Raw genomic sequence first — 20,294 nt, 5'->3', positions numbered from 1 at the left:
ACACACACACACACACACACACACACACACACACACACACACACACACACACACACACACACACACACACGGTTTCCTAGAGGGGGTTCTAAATGGACCCTGTAACTCTGAGAGTGTGCAAATGGAACCAAATGGAACCTTACAGGTCTGTAACTCTACGGGTCCATTTGGTTCCATTTGTACACAAAGTATAAAGTTATGTTCAATCTGTCCTATAATGGAAACTGATATTCTCTCAAGTGTCCCTCATGACATACTGTAGCCTACTGTATCTTATGGGGGAAGATGAACATATATATGGTAATAATATGCTTAATGTAGGGTTCTATAAAGAAACAATGTCATTCAGGGTTCACTCTGAGCCTAAACTAAGCTTGTTGTTGTTGTTGGTAAATATTGGTGGTTGTGGATTATTGCTCTTGTTTCTAAAGTAGTTGCTTATGTGGGCTTGTTGATTTGCAAGACCTTTTGACCTTACGGTCTTTTTCAAGTATGATACTCATACTTGAAAAAGACCGCAAGGTAGAAACAATGTATTCTGTTGTTCCGTAAATAACATTTGGAGCATTTCAAAGTTAACCTGACTCTGTCAAATGGAAGAAGCTTGCGACACACACATTTTGTTTCACAGCCTACTTCCATCTGAGACTCCTGAAGCAGAATCGATGACAGACGGCATTTTCATTTTTTCAAGCTACTTGGCAGGTGATAGGATGATCCCGCCCCTAGCAGCCGCTGATTGGTTCGAACACGCAGCGGTTCGGGCAGCTTTACTCCCTGAGCGATCCCAGACCTCCTTCCTGAAATCAAATGCAAATGAGATTTCCGGAGGGAGGGGGGTTTACCAGGCTATTTCAAAGTGAGCTGTGAGCCCCGTCTTGTTGTCTCCGCCAGGCCGAAGGCATGGTGGAGAGTATGTTCTCGCTTGATTTTCGTTGGTTCCACCAAGCTAACATTGGTCAAGCTTCACGTGACACGTGACAATATTTTGAAAGGGTGTGCTTTGATTGGCTAGCGAGACGCATGACGAAATACATACCTATAAATAGGTGAGTCACTTCGAAACGTTCCGGTGCACGTTTCGAAGTGACATCAGTGCCATCAGCCAAGCTAACATTTAGTCAGGAGATATTAGCAGAAGAAGTTCCAATCTTGGAATAAATTCCTTACCAAAAATCCTGCTGCTGGCGGAGACTTGTGCTCCGGAACAGCACTTTCCAGTACAAACTGAGATTACAGCTGAGATCACAGCTGCAACTAACTCTCATTACGCAAACTGAAGAAGCAGGAAATTATCGTCTGAAACCTCATGAAGAAGCAAAGGCGCAATGCCGACAGCAGAAAGCCAAAGCTAAGAAACAGAGACAAAGACCACTTGAATCCCTAAATGACAAAAAACAAAGACGAGCCACAAATGCTGACAACATGACACAGCAAAGATTGCTACATTCTCTGGAAGAGAAAGTACAAGGGTCTGTAAAGAACATCGAAAGGAAAAGAAGGCACTGGTCACAGTATTCAATAGAAGAAGGACAACATCAACGAGCAGATTACACCAATAAGAAGAGATGCTACAGATCACCTAAAGAACAAGAAGACGTTCAAGCTGATGAAGCTGGTGCCGCATTCTTAAAGAAGAAGAAAGTGGACCCAATTATGTCTGTTTCTCCTGTGAACGAATACTCTACAGAGAAACAGTGGTAAAGTTAAAACCTGCAAAGTACACAGCAACAATAGATACTGTAAGTCTCCTGGACAAAGACCCAACTGCAATCAAGCAAAACAACACTTGGATCTGTCACACATGTCATCGCTCCATTAAAATGGGGAAACTCCCTCCACAGGCTTGGGCTAACAACTTATTACTGGATGCCATACCCCGATAACTGCAGGATTTGCACCCGTTAGAGGAAAGGTTGGTAAGTCAACGTATTGCCTTCATGAAACTTGTTGGCTTGCCAAGAGGCAGACAAAAGGCAATCCACAGTAATGCAGTCAATGTGCCATCTGACGTACACACTATCATCAAAGTTCCAATCTTGGAATAAATTCCAGTATTTGCTGGCGGAGACTTGTGCTCCGAGGAGCATATTTTCTAGTTTGTCATGATTCTGTTTTTGCGGTTTGGCTCAGCACCAAGAAACAGAGGATGTGCATATGTTTTGCATGCCCATATATGGCAATATACACTACTGATAACATCAGGAATGTCCATATAAGGGCATACTAGGGACATAAGCCAGACTAGTCAGGTAAAACCTTGCGAGTTACCCTGTAAGTAAGGTGGAACTGTACCGTAGAAAAGGAAGCCTTGTTTGTTTCCATGGTATTATCATGTACTTACCTGGTAATCGTAGATTATAATCCTCCACCATTACTCATCAGGGTGTGTAATAACTCAGATAATTACCTGGTCTTTACCCAGTAATTAGAACGTTGGACCACATACATACATTTCCAAAACGTTATCAAGTAAAACCTCACAACTTACCCTAAGTAAGTAAGTTTGTTTCCATCGCAAACACAAGTCAATGAAGTCCATTTTATTGATATAATGGCCAATCAAAACAGTTTGTCTAACACATAACATGTAACATATAGAGCAGGTCAAAACTATCCACCATTTACCCAGCAATTGACCAGGGTTTCTCATGTGGTGGATCATGGCCCAAAAGTGGGTCATGAAGTGTTTGTCTGCGGTAATGGACTAACTGTGTATGTTGTGTCATTTATGAATGAAGGAGAATCTTTAACCTGTCTTACAACCTATCTAACAATCTTTAACATGTCTTACAACCTGTCTTACAATCTTTAACCTGTTTTACAACCCATCTTACAATCTTTATCCTGTCTTACAACCTATCTTACAAATTTTAACCTGTCTTACAATGTTTAACCTTTAACTCAATGACACAACGGAGATTATTTCAGACATCATCATAACTGTAATCAATATCATCATTAGCCATTCTATCATTAATCCAGGCCACATATCTGTGGACATTGGCGTAGACACCAGGCTTGTCATTCAGAACACATTGAGGTCCCCAGCTCACCAAACCAGCGATGTAGTGAATCCCATTCTGTTCACACATCAGAGGACCGCCTGAATCACCCTGGAAAGACAAAAAAAAAAAACAGTTTAAAGGGATATTTCACTCTCAAACATACTAGGTGGCGCAAGCACATCACCCCTGTTCTGGCCTCCCTCCAATCGAGGGGGAGTTTAAGGTTTTATTGTTTGCTTTTAAATCACGTAACGGATTAGCCCCACCTTTTATCACAGACCTCATTGATAATTACACTCCATCCAGACCCCTAAGGTCGGCCGACCAGCTAATACTGACTGAGCTCTCGACAAATAAACGCTCTAGAGGAGACCGAGCCTTTGCCGCAACCGTCCCGAGGCTGGAACAGCCTTCCATTCCACATAAGAGCCGCTCAGTCCATAAACACTTTTAAATCACTATTGAAGACCTATTTCTTCTCACTGGCCTTTGAGCAATAAAGCCGACTCTCCATGACCATTGATCCTACCTCACTGTGTTTCTGCTATGCACTTTTTAATTCGTTTTTCTACCATAAATGTCTTGTATTTCTCGTATTTTTGTATTGTATTTTTCACTGGATGTATTTTAATACTGTCTTATATGTGCTGTGTTGTACAGCACCTTGGTCGACTTCGGTCATTGTGAATGTGCTCTATAAATACAATTTGAGTTGAGTTGAATATCCCCAGCACAGTCAATGATCCTCCACTACAGTTTATGATCCCCCCAAAAAACTTCAGTTTAAATGCCTCTGAGTAAATAAGAAAAAAATAAATAAACGTTTTTCTTTACCGTGGTCTCACTGGAATAGATTTAATCTCACTTTATCTAAGAACATATTAATTTATTCACTGGAATAGATTTAATCTCACTTTATCTAAGAACATATTAACCCTGCAAGGCCCAGTGTGATCGCACGATCACATGTATATTTTATAAAGAAATGAGTTTAAATCATTTTTCTTTTCTGATATTTTTAATTTTTTTCACCTCTAAATCCTCATTGGGTCCTATTGTTTAGTCTTACAATGCCTTTGGCCAGGATATTTGCATATAAATACCCCCCACAGAGCCAGGAATCATCACAACTTGAAAATAATCTGGGCCTTGCAGGGTTAATTTATTCACTGGAATAGATTTAATCTCACTTTAGAACATTTTAGCTTTTGTTTCAAGGAGCACTTAACCACACACACACACACACACACACACACACACACACACACACACACACACACACACACACACACACACACACACACACACACACACACACACACACACACACACACACACACACACACACACACACACACACACACACACACACACCACATACTTTGCAGGTGTCAACTCCTCCCTCTATGTATCCTGCACAGATCATGGTTTCATCCAGTCGGTGTTCATAGGCAGCCATGCAGCTCTGCTTAGAGATCAAAGGCACCGTGGCATCCAACAGCCTGTTTGTACGTTTTTTACTCCCTGAGGGTCAAGAACACATAGAGACCAAAGAGACAAAGAGAGAAACACTTGACTCATGTTACTTAAAAAGAAATAAAACTCATGCAAACTTAATGTTTCCATTAGTAAAGGAATAGATTCACAGAGACACAGAAGTGTTGCTTGGAAGCTGTGTTGGTGACGATGAGAGAGATACAGTACATCAGTACAGCTGTACTGATCTAGTTAGCTGTACTGTACAAACCTTATATTATAATTGATATAATACAATAATAAAGTGATGAAGGGGGTAGGTGGTGGCCAAGCACATTTCATACTGTAGGTATGACCGTTTTTGATTTAATTTGATTGAGCATTAAGTTAAATGAATTGTAAACTAGAAAAAGAGCTCCTCGGAGCACAGGTGTCTGCCTATAGGTTAGTGTGGGCCAGCAATGTTCGGAATTCGCCAATCAGGCTGGAATGTGAATAATCGGACGGATTGGATGGATCCGTACCGATGTGTGTGATGTTTAGACAACATTTGTAGGAGTAATATTTTAAAAATTCAATTTAAGTCTCAGAACTTCTGATGGACGGTCTCAGAACTTCTTGATGGACGGTCTCAGAACTTCTGATGGAGGTCTCAGAAATGTTTCTCAGAACTCGTGCACCGTGGTTCTTACTAAGTAAGAGTGTTTATTTCATGAGATTCATTCACAGTAATGAATACATCACACACAACACTAATATTATGTGTTTGCGTTATTGTTACGGCCAGCCGTATTTTGTATTTGTTTAATATTATATTATTTGGCCTTTTGTATTTTTTGTACTTCTGTGTTCCTGTTTCTGAGGTGGAGAACTGGGGTCTGCCAGCTGCCCATGGATAATTGGATCCCTCCATGGATTGGCCAGCTCTGATGAACCCTGCTTGCATTGGCTGGGAGAACACTCACCATAAACCTCACTGAAGAACTAGACCATGGGGGAGAGGCCTGTCAGCTTGTTACAGCCTTTATACCCCTAGACTAAGGGTCGTAACATGTTATGAATGCATCCACTCACAACAAGGTTGATTTCTCATCGAAAATAATAATATTTATATCATAACTTACAGATCGATTTATTTTAGTTGTAAGTAGTGGTAATGTGTAGATGGATACATACCATGTTTAGTGTGGTATGAGGTTGAATCAGATCAATGGTAATGTGTAGATGGATACATACCATGTTTAGTGTGGTATGAGGTTGAATCAGATCAGTGGTAATGTGTAGATGGATACATACCATGTTTAGTGTGGTATGAGGTTGAATCAGATCAGTGGTGATGTGTAGATGGATATATACCATGTTTAGTGTGGTATGAGGTTGAATCAGATCAGTGGTAATGTGTAGATGATACATACCCTGTTTAGTGCGGCCCCATCCAGAGATCGTACACTCCTTGTCATCAGGGAATGACTGCTTTGGCAGACAGGCAGTTTTAACATAGCGGGTTTCCATGGCACAGAGTGGACTGTTGGTGATATTCAGCTGAAGTAAAGCTGACACACAACGGTACATTATTAGCATCTCTGACTAACATACATGTCATTTATTAAATACAATCATTATTTCATATTATATTGTAAAATGTTTATGGAGTATATATTATTTTGGTATTGCTAATAATAATCTTAAATATTCCTTTTTTAAATTTGCAGCCTGACTAATGAGATCACAAGGCTCTAAGGATGGCAATATTGGTCGGGTCAAAACACTTTTAGACTCTTAAGTGCAACACGTGCTCCTTCCAACATCAGAACTTTTCTTGGTAAAGGGAGGTGATAGAACTACAAGTTGACATCATCCTGAACTTCTGATGGATGGTCTCAGAACTTCAGATGGACATCTCAGAACTTCTGATGGACATCTCAGAACTTCTGATGGACGGTCTCAGAACTTCTGATGGACGGTCTCAGAACTTCTGATGGACATCTCAGAACTTCTGATGGACGGTCTCAGAACTTCTGATGGACGGTCTCAGGACTTCTGATGGACGTCTCAGAACTTCTGATGGACGGTCTCAGAACTTCTGATGGACGGTCTCAGAACTTCTGATGGACGGTCTCAGAACTTCTGATGGACATCTCAGAACTTCTTGATGGACGGTCTCAGAACTTCTGATGGACGGTCTCAGAACTTCTTGATGGACGGTCTCAGAACTTCTTGATGGACGGTCTCAGAACTTCTGATGGACGGTCTCAGAACTTCTGATGGAGGTCTCAGAAATGTTTCTCAGAACTCGTGCACCGTGGTTCTTACTAAGTAAGAGTGTTTATTTCATGAGATTCATTCACAGTAATGAATACATCACACACAACACTAATATTATGTGTTTGCATTATTGTTACGGCCAGCCGTATTTTGTATTTGTTTAATATTATATTATTGGGCCTTTTGTATTTTTTGTACTTCTGTGTTCCTGTTTCTGAGGTGGAGAACTGGAGGTGCTGAGTGGCAAGTGACTGTCAGCTGCCTGTTGATCACTGGGGTCTGCCAGCTGCCCATGGAGAATTGGTTCCCTCCATGGATTGGCCAGCTCTGATGAACCCTGCTTGCATTGGCTGGGAGAACACTCACCATAAACCTCACTGAAGAACTAGACCATGGGGGAGAGGCCTGTCAGCTTGTTACAGCCTTTATACCCCTAGACTAAGGGTCGTAACATGTTATGAATGCATCCACTCACAACAAGGTTGATTTCTCATCGCAAATAAAAGCATCAGCCTGTATGAATGTGATTTCACCAACTCAATTGTTGGTCGGGAAATATTTGTATGTTCTGATACTTTATTCATCACACTCCCAGTGTATGAGAATCTTTACTATTCAGGAGCATGTTCTATAACAGTGTATAAGAACAATCTATAGCACATGCTTCTGCTGATCTAAGTGGCCTTGTGGTACCGGGGGGAGGAAGCAACTCACTCACTACAATAAAAGACACAGAGAGTATTGCTCTGACAAGCAATATACTAGTGTATACTACTAATCACCTCAAATCTGTTGAACCACATTCTACAATAAGTTACTTCACTGCCTGAGCCAATGCTGACATTTTTTTAATTTCTTCATATTTATGTCAATAAATCAGAATCAGAATCAGAATCAGGTTTATTGTCACATCACAGGTTTACAAGGTAAAAAAGTGGGTGAAATTCGTTTTTGTACATCACTCCCATCGCAACGTTAGATTCCGTAGAAAGAAGAGTGGGGAGAGAGAAGAAGAAGAGGGGTAGGGGGCAAGTGGGAAGGAGATCAACAAGAGAACAATAGAAGGCCAAAAACAAGTTATCTACATATTTACAAAGTACCTGAGATAAGAGACAAACTAAGGTGCCTTAGCAGCAATGTATGTATACTGTGCATGTTATACTTATAGACGCTAAGGTGCTTAGAGAGAAAAAAGCGCAATAATATAAAAAAAAAAAAAAAAAAAAATTTGTGCGTTATACATGGGGATTAAGGTGCAGAGGGTCAGTGCGTGTTCACCTAAGGGTGTACTGACCCTGGTATAATCTGCAAGTAGCTCCATGAGGGAGAGCAACAAAAAGTAATCTTTAGCATTTTGACTAAAGCTTTTGCCACAAAGTGTACCGCTAAAGGCTTTCCTCTGTGTGTATCAACATGTGTTTCTTAAGATTAGCATTTTGACTAAAGCTTTTGTCACAAACTGTACACCTGAAGGGTTTTTCGCTGGTATGATTCCTCATAAGTCCAAGTCATTTCCTGGTATAATAATCCACAGGTGTGTTCAGGAAGAGCCAGAAAAGTCTGCAACCAGCTGGGCAGTACCGCCTGTTGTCAGACTGCTGAAAAGGGCTCATGCTTCATTCAGCATTCTGACAGCAGCCGGGTTAAAACTATTCCAGAACCTGGTGGTGGAACTCTTGATACTGCGGTAGGTCCCCTTGCCCGGTCGCGGTCGTTGTAGGGTTCTGAACAGTCTGTGACTTGGGTGGTACTTGTCCTTAATGATGCGCTTGGCTTTGACCACGCACCGCTTCTTGTACAGATCCTGATCCTTTAAGGTCCTCCTCGATGTGTACTCCGAGGAACTTGACCTCGCTGACCCTTTCCACTGCAGCACCGTCGATGAGGATGGGCGCATGGTCTCTCCGTGGCCTCCTGAAGTCCACGATCAGTTCTTTGGTCTTGTCGACGTTGAGAGCGAGGTTGTTCTCCCGGCACCAGAGCGCCAGTGAGTTGATCTCATCTCTGTGTTGAGGGTCAGGGGGTCAGATGTGATGCTGCCCATTCTCACCACCTGATGTCGGTTGGACAGGAAGTCCTGTATCCAGTCGCACATGCTTGGGTGTAGCCCTAGGTCTCTGAGCTTTTTGTCAAGTATTGCTGGGACAATGGTGTTGAATGCTGAGCTGTAGTCCACGAACAGCATACGTACATATTTGTCCTTCAGCAGCTTGTTGTCCATGTGCGAGAGGACGGTGTGGAGAGCCATGGCAATAGCGTCGTCGGTGGATCTGTTTTTGCGGAATGCATACTGCCACGGATCCAGCGAGGCAGGTAGCGTGGAGCTGATGTATTCCCTCACCAGTTTCTCAAAGCACTTGCTGACGATCGGGGTGAGAGCGACAGGTCTCCAGTCATTCAGGCATGTCACTCTGGCCTTTTTGGGAATGGGCACAATGGTTGACATTTTGAACCCTGCAGGGACCACAGCCTGGGAGAGGGAGAGGTTAAAGATGTCAGCGAAGACACCCGCCAGCTGGTCTGCACATGCCTTAAGGACCCGGACTGGGATTCCATCAGGTCCGGCTGCCTTGTGGATGTTGACCCGTGCAAAGGCTGTACGCACTTCTCTCTCCGAGATGATTAGAGGGTTCTCCTCTGCTGGTGTTGCTGATGCCCCCGCTTGGCTGCCGCGGTTGGAGCTGATCTCAAACCGGCCATAGAAAGTGTTCAGTTCGTTAGGGAGGGAGGCAGGCGGGTTCACCTCGCTTCTGGTTCTTGTTTTGCAGTCTGTCAAGGTGTGTACCGCCTGCCACGTGCTCCTGATGTTGCCATTGCTGAGTTGGTCTTGCATCTTTTCAGTGTAGGCCTTTTTCGCTTTCCTGATGGCGCTGTTTAGGGCCGCGCGCGTCGTGTTACGCGTTTCCACGTCGCCAGATTTGAAACCAGCATCCCGTGCGTGCATGTGTGCACGTACTTCGCTGTCCATCCATGGTTTCTGATTGGGATAGATCCGAACTGTCTTTTTTGGGACTGTGTCTTCTATGCACTTACTGATAAAGCCAGTGACTGAGTCTGAGAGTTTGTTGTTATTCCCAGCGGCGTTCTTAAACATCCCCCAGTCAGTCTGGTAGAAGCAGGATTGTAGCATAGCGTCTGTGTCCTCAGACCAGATTCGGATTTCCTTCTCAACGACCGGCTCCCTTTTTAGCCTCTGTTTGTAGGCAGGTAGCAGCTGGATGGCGTGGTGGTCAGAGCTTCCTAGCGGTGGGCGGCGGAGGGCTTTGTATCCATCCTTGAAGGGCGTGTAGCAGTGGTCAAGAATATTGTCACCACGGGTACTGCAGGTGACGTGCTGGTGGAATTTGGGAAATACCTTTTTTAGGTCTGTCCAGTTGAAGTCGCCTAGGCAGATGGCTGCGCAGTCCGGGTGACGATTTTCTTGTGCACTGATAGCCTGGTGTAATTTCCTCATGGCTGTGTCCTCGTTAGCTCCAGGATGAATGTAAACAACGGCTACAATCACAATGCTGAAGTCACGTGGTAGGTAGAAAGGACGACAGGCTATGATTAAAAGTTCTAGGTCTGGTGAACAGTGGCTATCTAGGATTTTAACATCTTTGCACCAGTTGTTGTTGATAAGGGCACAAACTCCCCCTCCACGTTGCTTACCGCTCAGTACAGGGTCTCTGTCTTTCCTATACGCGGTGAAGCCAGGAGGAGTGATGGAAGAATCAGATGCTAGCTCCGTTAGCCATGTCTCTGTTAGCGCGACAATGCACGTATTCCTTGTCTCGGTGTTATACTTAACGCGCGCCAGTAAGTCGTCCATCGTGGTCACTGTTCTAGATTCACACAGAGATCTAACGTTCGCTAGCAGGATTGAAGGCAGTGCAGGTTTATATCCACGTTTTGTTGTTTTAACGAGGACGCCTGCTCTCCTTCCGCGACGGCCGGGTCGCCGGCGTCGCCGTTTGTGACGCTTCTGCGTTGTTGTTCCAGGTGTTCCATGGACAAAGGGATCCCCTCCCCCCACCCAGCCGGGTGGAGGTTTTTCGGTAAAAAAGTCCGAAATTCTATGTGCAATCGCTTTTCTGATGTCCATAAGTGCTTGTCTATCATAACTCCTTAGGCACCCGACGGTGTAGGAGAAAAAGAAAAGGCAAAAAAATACTAAAAAGAGGGAATAACGTTGCGATGTAACGGAGCTCGTACCAGCGCGTGCCTTCTCCATGGCGCGCCGGATAAATTCAGATAACATGCTAACTGGCTAGACAGTTCAACATGTTGTGTCAGTGACAAATATCAATTCACTCACCAACATCATTATGAAGAGCGCTAAGCCGACCATCAGCGTACTTTGATTCCCTGTAATCAGGGTGAACGATGGCTCTCTCTACATGGATGACCTGGTCATACTCTTCCTTTCTCACAATGTACACTCCTCCTAAGACCACCTGCATGTCCATGGAGCGGTTACTGAACAAACATTATGTTAAATAAAAATAAAAGTCAATCTTCTTTCAAATCAAATGGCATCTGCTTAGTTTAGTTTATTGCATTTTTTATTTTTTATTTTTTTTACATATGATAAAAACAAAAAATGGAAAAGACTATACTTTTATATGGAAAGGTTTATAAAAAAAATCCAAATATGATGTGCCGGAGAGGCCAAAAAACCCAGAGGGCTTGTCGAGTAGCCTTCCTAAAAGCTATCTTTAAAGCTTAGAATATATAGATATATAGAATATATCTATAACGACAATAATAATAATAATAGTAATAATAACAATAACGAAATATCCATAATAAATAGAAATATGCTGATAAGGCTGATAAATGTTGTAGATTCATGATGATTCAGTTACAAAGACACTCAAAGTCATTATGGCTTCAGGAATAATTTGTCTGCTCTCTGTCATTGCATATTACCATCAAATATTAATTTAGTGCAGCTTACATGCAGTGAGCAGCAGTGAGAACCCAGCAGGATGCAATGAGGACGCCTCCACATGTGTGCTTGAAAAGTCCAGATGAACCATTGGTTCTGCGTTGCAGAGACACCTGCCATGGATGAGTCCCAGGAAGAGACCCGCTGCCTCCTCTGAGCTTTTTTACATCACCAGGCACAGGTCTGCCACACTGGGAGAACAGGGCTGGACAAGATGGAGACAGCATGAGAGTTAGGTGCGTGCGTGCGTGCGTGCGTGCGTGCGTGTGTGTCAGGTACAATAGCTTATATTTAAGCAACAGTTAAACAATGTGCAGGTACAATTAGCTTCTTCAGAGTGTGCTATCACCTTCAAATTACCATGGAGACATAATTCACCCACAAATCACATTGCAAATTAACGGGATTGAATTAATTTAAGCAAAGACATCCATAGTGAATTGATAGCAATGCTAGTGTCACAGATTCAGCAAGAAATCCTCATTATGCCGAGGTCAGCTAAATACTACTCCATGATTTTACATTGTTATCCTGATGTGAGTAGGACAGGAGAGATGTCAGTAGGACATCAGAGATGTGAGTAGGACAGGAGAGATGTGAGTAGGACAGAAGAGATAACTGTGATCGTATGTTGTTGTGTTTTTTTGGAGTGTGAAGTGTGGAGATGCATGTCTGGACAAATGCATGGCCAGACCTGCTAAAACATGGCTTGTTCTCTCCTGGTGGGATTATTACATGTTCTCTCACCAATGACTGACAGTTATGTGACTGGTAGGGAGCAAATCAGAGGCCTGTTTGAGTACATACTTTCAGAAATACCCAGACCACAAATAATGTTCATTTTGTCATTTATTTTGATTGAAGGGATGTCATAGAACCCCACAAAGGATCAACAACAAAGAAAAGGTTAAATATCATGTTTGCACATTTGTCAAACAAACAGACAGACAGACAGACAGACAGACAGACAGACAGACAGACAGACAGACAGACAGACAGACAGACGATAGATTTGTGTCAATGTTGAAGTCATTGTTTGTTACCTGAACAGATCACCTCTTGTCTCTCAGCAGATCTGCCAGACTGCATTGTTACACACTCCCTCAGTGAAGATTCAGATCCAACACAGGAAGATGTAATCATCCATACATGTGTACGTACAGAACCAGGACTCCATTTTGTGTCAACAGCAGAGCCACAGTTCAGCTGTCTACACACTACAGACGATGAATTCAGATTCCAGTCAGATGAGAAATCAGTCGCTGGTCTCCAATCTCCCTGGTATTTCACTTCCAGTATACCAGTACAGTTACTGATTCCTCCCACCAACCTGACATATTCAGACTCTGTACAGAGACAATAGAATAAACTGTAAAAAGTAATATTACTTTGATTAGAATAAAACTTTTCGGGTACGATCTGAGCATCGTACCCGAAAAGCTGAGGAACACCAACAGACAGAGAGCTGCTGAATTCAACAGTTTTTATTAGAGAACAATACAAAAGCTGGGAGGGGGAATCAATACAAGAATGAATGAATGAATGGATCAATGAATCAATAAATAAATGAACAAATGAATGCAAATATCAACACAAAGCGTTTCCCTAACCATAACTTTTTTTAATAACTAGTGTTGTGTCACAGATGTGTAGTTGTTTGTTCATGTTTGTTTACCTGTTGTGTGGACTGTTGGTTGAACCTGGAGAGCTGAAGAGACAAATGATCATTTTCATGATCAATGATCATCAGTTTCAGTGTAACAGTACATGAACCTTGCCTATAGTAGTACATAATGTTTATGTGTTAAATACAGTTCTGGCTGATAACGACAATAAGCCTCTCACACTACAGTTTGAGTGTAACAGTACATGGAACCTGTCTATGTCTAGCTGTACACGTTCATGTGTTGAAATACAGGAGATGATCCTGTTTGCTGCTATTTATGTGACATTCAGAGGGTGGGAATGAGTAAGTGTATGATTTATATTACAACACATACTAATACAAAGGAATGCAGGAATAAATGTAGGACACACAATGGTTTGCTGTAAAGAAACATGGTTGTCATGGTGAATTGGTGGCAGGGTGCATCTCAGGCCCTTATTCTGATCTGTCCTATCTCCTTTATCCTAAATCCTAACTCCTACATTCTATCTCCTACCTCCTATCTCCTACACCCTAACTCCTACATCCTAACTCTTCTCTGTATCTCTTTATCTGTAATCTCTCTAATAAATACATACATGGTATTAATAAGAGGTCTGCACAGTATGCCTGCTGTGACACAGATGGAGTGTCTCCATCACTCTACCTTCACACAGGGGTTGAGGTGTCCATCCATCCACTGTGCAGGTGGCTGTGCTGCTGTCATGTTTGTAGCCTGGTTTACATCCATAGTGGAAAGTATCATCCAGCCTGTTTCCTCCAATGTAATCCTTCCAGTCCAGGCCAGGTTCATGAGGCTGATCACACCTTATTTCTAGATGAGAAAGACAATGACATGTTAGTGGGAACGCTGTGTAGAACATCTATATTATAATAATAGTGACCAAAAGCAGCATAAACAGTCATTCAGTACGGTACCTTGGTAAAATGGTAAATGGTGCATTTATATAGCGCTTTTATCCAAAGTGCTTTACATAGATTGTGCATTACATTCAGCCACACATTCACACACCGATGGCGGAGGAAACCATGCAAGGCACCAACCTGCTCATCGGGAGCAATAAGGGGTTCAGTGTCTTGCTCAAGGACACTTCGACACTAACTCTACGGGAGCCCACCAGCTCGGGATCAAATTGGGAACCTTGCGGTTTCCAGTTCACTCTACCCAGCCACTCTACCCCTGAGCCACTGCCGCCCGTTCACTGTTTTCACATACTGCTGGTGATTCCTATTGTCCATCATCTTTACAGAGAATACGTCTAGTGTTGTCACTAAGCCTACCGATAAAGTAACCTCTTCCACATGTTACTGTTACTGTATCACCAGGAGAGAAGGTTCTAGAAACAGGTTCATATCTGGTTCATTGGACTGGTGTCAGATTACATGTAACAGCTGAATTTAATGAAACATCAATGTGTGATCTGTTAGTTTGTTGCAGTAATGAGACCATGATGAACATAATTATTTGCCACACCGACAACTAAACAATTCATAAATTACAAATGTGCTCATCTAACCTACTTTAAATAAGATACTCACGTTCACACGATGGTGCAGGTATCCAAGCTGCTCTGTTAGCTGCTGTTGTACATCGAGGAGGTAAATGTTGAGAACGTTTGAACTTCCTGTTACACTCAAAGCTCAGTGTTTGATCTTTCTGGTATTCAGGGATATTGTGCAGCACTCTTCCATTGTCAATCACTGGTGCTGCACATTTGACCCCTGATGAAGAATGCACACATGCAACACAACATATCAAGATACAGTGTTTATTGGTTATATATGAGTTATATAGATAGATACAGTGTATGTTGGTTATATATGAGTTATATAGATAGATACAGTGTATATTGATTATATATGAGTTATATAGATAGATACAGTGTATATTGATTATATATGAGTTATATAGATAGATACAGTGTATATTAGTTATATATGAGTTATATAGATAGATACAGTGTATATTGATTATATATGAGTTATATAGATAGATACAGTGTATATTAGTTATATATGAGTTATATAGATATATACAGTGTATATTGGTTATATATGAGTTCTATAGATACAGTAGATACAGTGTTTATTGGTATTAGTTATATATGAGTTATATAGATTAGGCATGTAACGTATTACCACGGTATAAATAGCCACAATATTGAGACCGTGAGATTTACGAGCTCACAGTGTTTATTTATTTATTATTGTATTGTATATGAAATAAATCGCTATCTTGCCCGCACACAATGGAGACTCTTAGGGCGGATTCACACTATGGTCCCGGGTGCGCACCCTGGACCACTTGGCTGATGTCGTGATAGTGTGAACGTTGCCTATCGTTCCCCGAAACGGATCACCGTACCGTACCCGAGACCACCTCCGGAGGTAGTCTCGGATCCGGATCATGAGTATTCGAGTACGGAGCGATGCAATGTGAATCCATCCGTACCAACAGGAGGAAGTGGACTGCTAATAATATATCATTTATATATTTTTATAATGACACATTATTTTAGCTGGGTTATACCTTCTCATAGTTCTACTTGAATGTTGACAAGAAATAATAATCCCGCTAGTGTTTGAGTAGCGCGAGCCGTGAAAAAACATGAACAAAAAACACATGTGTAGCAAACGCTGCCACTAGGATAAATATGCCAAGGATTAGTCGGCGACGTCACTGCTAAAATACCAAGGATGCATTAGTGACGTCGCTATCACATTGATAATAACAGAGACGCGAGAGACGACGTTACATTTTGAGGTTTCAAAGACCAACGCACACACTGCTTTGGTTGTGTATTGTTGTTCTGTTATTAGTATAACTCAAGACAACGTCAGGATCTCAGGAACACAGTCAAACTTTATTATTCACTCTACACTCTGACAAGTGACTCTTCTTCTGTGAATGACATTCTGTATCTACCAAAGCCCCATAGTCAACAGCGCCCCCATGAGGTACATATCTACCATTACTGTTAAATGAAATGGTCTTGAGTGCGGAAGAATCTTGGCCAATGTGAATACTGGCCAGCTGCGAGAGGCCAAGCGTACTCGGGAACGGTTTGGATCAATCGGACACAGTCTGAATCCGCCCTTAGAGTCCTACCAGAGACTCCACCGGTCATCAAATTATTGTCTCAGGAATAAGACAAAAACATCTCTATGAATTCAAGGCTTCATTGGGTGTGTAATTGTAATTGATTAAGTAATTTTGTGGGTGAACTACTCCTTTAAGATTTTTGATATTTTATTGTTTAGGACATTGGTTCTCAAAGTGGGGTCCGGGGACCCCCAGGGGTCCTTAGGGAGGTTCCAGTAGTTAATACAGCGTATTAAACAAGCTTGAAGATCTGATATTTTTCAAAAATCTTGAAATGTGTGAAAATGTATCCTTTAAAAAAAATATATATATATATATATATATGTGATAAGTTTCAACACTTTGCTTCTGTGGGTCCCTGGCAAAACATATTTTCAGATGGGGGTCTGCGGCCAAATATATATATCAAGTTGGGGGTCCTTGACATGAAAACATCTGAGAACCACTGGTTTAGGTTTTAGACTTTGTTAGGTATGTAGGTTTATAGTTGGGTTTAAACTAGATGTGGTATTCTTATCATCAGTTTTTAGACAGTTGTATGTTCTGTGTGTTTTTGTCATGTTGTTATTGAGGTGTTGGTAGCACTTTACAATAATGACCCGTTATAAAGCATTTATAAACGTTTATAAGCAGTTTGTAGACTATTAACAAATCATTAACAACCTGTTTGTTGACATTCGTAAATGATTACTAAACCTTTATAACTACGGTTACAAATCATCTATAAAGGTATTAGTAACTATTCATGAATAAGCCATGTATAATACATCTGTAAATTATTATTAAATCTTTTGTAACTGATTTTACATAATATATACAAGCTATTGGTAGCTTGTTCATGTTTAACATATGCTTTGTTAAACATTCCTAAAGTATCTATAAATCCTTAGTACATGTTATTACGTGCCCTATAGTAAAGTGAAGACAGCTCATCATTTACAACTGTCTGTTAATGTGACTTTCTCCTTACCTGTTGCAAACTACCTGGCTTTCATGAATGCAGACACCAAACAATTACTAGAATTATCATTCATGTTTAATATATGATTCGTAAGACAAGACGTAAAGAGTATGTTGACCATTTGCTAACGTTATCATGGGCCTTGTTGTAAAGTGAAGACTATGCATTATTATTTCATGTTTAACAATGATTAGTAAAACATGTGACATCAAAAAGTGGCAGAAGTAACGTTATAGAGTATAAAAGTATAAAACAATTTATTAAGATATAAAATGTAGCAACTCTTGGCCACAGCACACGCACACGCACTGACATTTAAACAAAGAAATTCATCACAACAGAATCACAGAGTAGCAGCTTGGAGCCTCTGCAGTCACCACCTCCCAGTGCAAGTTAGCTTTAGCTGCTAAGCTAAACTGCTAAGCATGGAGGACATTACTAGCCTACACATCAAAACAAACATTGTGGATACAAACAGCCACCATCAAAATACCCCCTGGTCATAATGCTACTTTATGTGTGTTAGATTAGCCATTTTATGTTACCTCGATCACCTGCAACAAGACAGTTAAAACACATAAAACATGAATTAGACATATTTCTGTCCAGTCTGCAACTGCATCACTGTTCACTTCCTCCCTAGTAGGCTACTGCAGGTGTAATGCAGGTAATCAGTGTGTTGCCAGATTTTGCAAAAGAAACAAGCGGACAGGTCTATGAAAACAAGCCCAAAAGAAGCAACTAGGCTTAGGCCCATGATAACGTCTGCAAATGGTTTACATACTCTTTACGAATGTCTTACCTTACGCATCATTTGCTTAACATGAAAGATAATTCTAGTAATTGTTTGGTGTCTGCATTCATGCAAGCCAGTTAGTTTGCAACAGGTAAGGAGAAAGTCCACATTAACAGACAGTCATAAATGATGAACTGTCTTCACTTTACTGTAGGGCACATAATAACATGTACAAAGGACGTATAGATATTTTAGGAATGTTTTACAAAGCATATGTTAAACATGAACAAACACATTAACAGACAGTTATAAATGATGAACTGTCTTCACTTCACTATAAGGCACGTAATAACATGTACTAAGGATTTATAGATACTTTAGGAATGTCTAACAAAGCATATGTTAAACATGAACAAGCTACCAATAGCTTGTATATATTATGTAAAATCAGTTACAAAAGATTTAATAATCATTTACAGATGTATTATACATGGCTTATTCATGAATAGTTTTACTACTTACTAATACCTTTATAGATGATTTGTAACCGTAGTTATAAAGGTTTTAGTAATCATTTACGAATGTCAACAAACAGGTTGTTAATGATTTGTTAATAGTCTACAAACTGCTTATAAACGTTTATAAATGCTTTATAATGGGTCATTATTGTAAAGTGCTACCGAGGTGGGTATATGTGTGGGAATACAGATGGAAATGAGCTTCTAGCTACATCCTGCATGTTTACATGAGATCATGTTCAGCTGATTGAATTCACATTCATGTATTGAATGTTCATTCATGTTCATTGTCCCGTCTAAATAAACTAATAAAGTATAGATCTACAAGTATACGTATGAAGTGGTTAATGTGTGTTTTGTAATAATAATATAAATCAACAACGTTCTAGTAACTACAGTTTTCAAATAATTGTAGTGGAATAAAAGTACAATATTTGCCTCTTAGATGTAGTGGAGTAGAAGTAAAAGTATTTAAAATTGGAAATACTCCAGTAAAGCAAAAAACATATCTGAAAATTGTACTCAAGTACGGTAGTTGAGTACATGTACTTTGTTACTTTCCACCACTGAGTTTAAAAGTAAATGGAGAGAGACAGACAGACAGACAGACAGACAGACAGACAGACAGACAGACAGACAGACAGGAAAGTAGAGTGAGAGAGGGGGGGGGGGGGGGTATATCATCCCAGTCACTCTAAGGGAAAGTGTACTTTAAACACAACTAAAGCAATGTTTAAAATCATGGATATTTCACATTAAAGGAGTAGTTCACCCAAACAATGACTTACTTTCTATCAATTATATACCATGAAGCATTGGGCTTCATGGGAGACAATCATTTGTTGACAATAATTTGATGACCAGAGACTCCACTGGTCATCACATTATTTAAACTAAAACATCTCCATGAATTCAAGGCTTCATTGTGTGTGTAATTGATAGAAAATAAGTCATTTTTTGTGTGAACTGCTCCTTTAAGGCTTTAGATATTTTATTGTGTAGGTAATTGGTTGTCATTGTGTAGGTCATTGGTTGTCATTGTGGGGTCTGGGGGGACCCCCAGGGGTCCTTGGGGAGGTTCCAGGGGGTCCCCAGCAAAAGTAGTTAATACAGAGTCACATAATCATTTTAACCTTTCATACTTTGGCCATTCAATAGCAGACAGACAGACAGACAGACAGACAGACAGACAGACAGACAGACAGACAGACAGACAGACAGACAGACAGTATAGATTAGTATCATTGTTTGTTACCTGAACAGATCAGCTCCCGACTGTAGTAGGAAGTATCAGACCACACTGTTCCACTACACTCCCTCAGTGTAGATTCATCTCCAACACAGGAAGGTCTAATCCTCCATACAGGTTGATGTGTAGAATCACGTCTCTCTGTAGAAACAGCAGAGCCACAGTCCAGTTGTCTACACACTACAGATGATGACTTATGGTTCCAGTCAGAATCATCATCCACTGGTCTCCACTCTCTCTTGTGTTTCATCTCCAGTCTACCAGCACAGTGACTGCTTCCTCCAACCAACCTGACAGGCTCTGTACACAGACAATATTAAGCAGTTAGAACTGTATTGTCTCTATTGTACAATTAACTTTATGCAGATAAACAGCATATCTG

The 20,294-nt window shown here is 41.1% G+C and overlaps 1 long non-coding RNA gene across 1 annotated transcript in view; it reads right to left on the bottom strand.

Annotated features, from left to right (window-relative positions):
• Positions 1-19,925: 19,925 nt before the first annotated feature.
• LOC311041984 overlaps positions 19,926-20,294 on the bottom strand; it is a 3,412-nt gene continuing 3,043 nt past the window's right edge. Inside the window, exon 3 of the long non-coding RNA XR_014600444.1 lies at positions 19,926-20,212. This is a non-coding gene — a long non-coding RNA (uncharacterized lncRNA). The remainder of the gene's footprint in view (positions 20,213-20,294) is intronic.

This window comes from Gymnoscopelus microlampas (assembly GCF_963454915.1).
Source record: "Gymnoscopelus microlampas genome assembly, chromosome: 3".
Taxonomy (NCBI): Eukaryota; Metazoa; Chordata; class Actinopteri; order Myctophiformes; family Myctophidae; genus Gymnoscopelus; species Gymnoscopelus microlampas.
Note: the sequence above shows the minus strand (reverse complement) of the source record. Positions and strands in the feature narration are given on the sequence as shown.